Genomic DNA, 3,945 nt, shown 5'->3' with positions numbered 1-3,945 from the left:
ACTCCATTCCCCGGGCAAGATCAAGATATCCCAGTCCATTCGATCCCAAAGGATCCCATTCCATTTAATGAGCAAAATGTCCTTTCAAATCCCATTGACATTTCACTTCCTTAGAAAGATCAAGATATCCCTTCCATCCTTTCCAATGATCCCATTGAAAGTCAAGAGCAAAGCACCTTTAAAGAAGATTCCAATGATCTTCCTCCTTGTCAAGATCAAATTATTCCTTCAGATCCTCCACAAGATCCACTTGTTCCTCCATCTCCACGTCCTAATCCAGCATATCCACTCCAAGAGGGCATTTCTTTTGATGATCCCATTGTTTCTCCCATTCCATCTCTTGAAGAGCTTGTCATCAAACCATGTCCACTACATGATCCTGATACCCCTCATGATCCTAATCCCCCTCATGATTCTAATGTGTCAGTGCAAGATGTTCATGAATCTTCGACATGCATAATGGGTTCTTCCACTTTGGTGCAATCCGATCCACCTCATAATGGACTCGCGTCTTCTTCCCAAGGAAAAGAGTATCCTATTAGTCAAAATATTGATAAAGGCAAAGGGGTAGACCTTCATGAGCAAGAATCTCTCCATATCAAAGAATATACTAATGGTCATGTCCACAGAACTCACACTCAAGGCGTTGGTATCCCTTCAAAGTCAAAATCCAAATGTCCACCTTCCCCATCATCCCTTCCATCCATTCTAGGTCCCTATATCCCTCCATCTCCTATGCAACATCAACAAAGGCACACGTCTTGGAGAAACTTCCATCCATCCCACATGCCTCCATATCATTCCCATCCACACCAACATTCATTCCCTCTTCCAAGCAATTTGAATGCCAAGTATGAGCATCATAAGTCTAGCAATCCACATGTATTCAAGGATCAACATGTCCAATCTAATCGACATGTCAAAACAAAGAACAATATGATCTATAAAGAAAAAGAAAAATACAAAAGGCCACAAAGGCCCACTGAGCAAAATAAAGCAAAGTCAAAATATATATGGGTTCCTAAATCCCTTGTGCAAGCAATGCACTCCAAGGAACCACAAAAGCATGAAACATCAAAAACCATGTGGATTCCCAAGAAGCTCCTTGAAGCACAAAGAGAAACATCAAACTTGGCATCCAAAATTGCTATTCCTCCATCCAAACCTCTCAAATTTGTTCCTCCATCACCTTCTTCATCCATTTTGGGCCCTTATGTCCCAAAATCCCAACCTATTCCTCCATACAAATCTCACAATCTGAGATCCATTTGTCCTCCATCAGTCCATCACCTCTCAAGGTGTGTGCCAATGTCAATCTTGCCTACATTTCCACCCACTCAAGCCCAATTCATCCAATACCCTATCTATTATCCAATGCATATTTTCCATCCTTCCATCCCTCTGGTCCAATCCTTGGCATAAATCCTTGCCCTAGTTTCATCTCATTTTTCCATGCCCTTCTCCTACCAACGTCTTTGAGCATACTTTTAAAGGTCATGGTCCATTCTTTTCAAGGCTACTATCCAAACAAAAAGACGCTTGAGTCCTTCTTCCATCCCCTATCATGTGTCCATCTTCTTCTGAAAAAGTCAAAAAAGTAAAAAAAAAAGTAGAAAAAAAAGACAAAAGAAAAAAAAAGGAAAAAAATAAAGAAAAATAATTCGTCCACTGGTGAAAACCTGGCAAATAGGCGCCTTGGGCAAGTACCATGATGAAAACCTGGCAAACAGGCGTCATGCGTAATCTATGAACTTCTTGCACACCACACTTGGGGGCAGGTTTTATCCTATCATATCCTTTTGTCCTTCATTGTTTCATTATTCTATCGAACCCCTATCATTATCCTTCATATCCTATTGCCCTTCCATTATCCTATCATACCCTGTCATTACCCTTCATATCCTATTGTCCCTCATGTCCATTTTCTCTTTCCACCTTTGATCTTGACAAGGCTGATGATCATCATGAGCATCATGCATCTTGTTTGCAGCTTTTAGTCCATCATAGCTTTTGGTCTTTATCCATTTGCTTATTATCACCTTTCATCCATATTCCCTATCTTATTGCAACTTTCTACCATTATCCCTTAGCCAATCCCAACCTTCAGTCCATGTCCCTTATCCATTCTTGGTCTTGCTTATCCTATCCATATCTTATCACTATCCATACACTCTTTTTCATTCCTTGATCTTGATCTGACATAAAAATCAAATAATGTCCTGAAAAAATCCATAAAAATGGCAAAATGTCCTGAAAAAATCCAAAAAAATCTCAAAACGTCCTGAAATAAATTCATAACAATTGAAAAATGTCCTGAAATAATCCACAAAAAATCAAAAAATGTCCTGAAAAAATCCATAAAAATGGCAAAATGTCCTGAAAAAATCCAAAAAAATCTCAAAACGTCTTGAAATAAATTCATAACAATTGAAAAATGTCCTGAAATAATCCACAAAAAATCAAAAAATGTCCTGAAAAAATCCATAAAAATGGCAAAATGTCCTGAAAAAATCCAAAAAATCTTAAAAACGTCCTGAAATAAATTCATAAAAATTGAAAAATGTCTTGAAATAATCCACAAAAAATCGAAAAATGTCCTGAAAAAATCCATAAAAATGGCAAAATGTCCTGAAAAAATCCAAAAAAATCTCAAAACGTCCTGAAATAAATTCATAACAATTGAAAAATGTCCTGAAATAATCCACAAAAAATCGAAAAATGTCTTGAAAAAATCCATAAAAATGGCAAAATGTCCTGAAAAAATCAAAAAAATCTCAAAAACGTCCTGAAATAAATTCATAAAAATTGAAAAATGTCCTGAAATAATCCACAAAAAATCGAAAAATGTCCTGAAAAAATTCAAAAAAATCAACTAAAGTCCTAAAAAAATGAACACAAATTTTTTTTTTGTAAAACTCCAAAAACAAAAACATGCATTTTTGCAATAAAGTATTCCCTTTGTGCATCGACAGCTCACTTAGTATACATCCAACGATTCACAATCAAACACTGTGCTTTAATGAAATCATGCTTGAAATAGATGAACCTTTTCAATCAAATCAAATATTCAAACTAATCCAAATTGTCATATCAATTGAATACCCGCATTAAAAATCATTTGTCCTTGTCACATTATCATGGGTCTTATACAGGGTGTGGTATACTCGAAACTAGACTGTGTCCTGTCTTAGACGAAGTACCACATTTCCTAAAACCAGACAGCATGATCGTCCTATCAGCACGTTCAACTTTTGACAATGAAGATCAAGATGTTTGTTTGATTTGCTTGAATTTGTGAGTCTTATCTTTTTATTGATTTATCTTTGGCTTCGATCATGTCCCTATGTTGCTCGATGATGTCATTGAGTGATTTAGAGTGACCAGGATGGCTCATGGTCTCTTTTTTTTTTTATTGTGATTGTCGTTTGTCTATGTTGTGTCTGTCTTTCGTAAATCGGGTTGCATTTCAGCTCTGGCCTTCAATGCCATGATGCTACGCATCCATTTTGCTAAATAAAAATAAAGGTTCTCACCTACAAAGTGCATTACTGAAAGCAAGTTTTCATCATCTCTAACTGTCTTCTATCTCATTTCTTCTTACTAACATTTCTTCCGTCCGGTCAGATAGTCAGTTCGGTCTAGTGCTCCGATATCCACGCACATATGCTGCATCCTGCATTCATTTGGTTAGTACATTTGCATTCCATCATGTATATTACATCAAGCATTTTTTATCCATTTCCTTTCATAAACATATCCAAAATACATAAAAATGCATCCATACATGTTCATAAACCAGTGCATAAGTCATCCATACATGCAAAAAACCATAAGTCATAACATATTGCATCCATCATATCGATGCATATCATATCACATATCATAATAATGTCGGAGTACAAAATCGGATTGTCTGTCCTAAGTATGGCCCGCAGGCTGACTACA

This window comes from Cryptomeria japonica, chromosome 11, assembly GCF_030272615.1.
Source record: "Cryptomeria japonica chromosome 11, Sugi_1.0, whole genome shotgun sequence".
Classification (NCBI taxonomy): domain Eukaryota; kingdom Viridiplantae; phylum Streptophyta; class Pinopsida; order Cupressales; family Cupressaceae; genus Cryptomeria; species Cryptomeria japonica.
Note: the sequence above shows the minus strand (reverse complement) of the source record.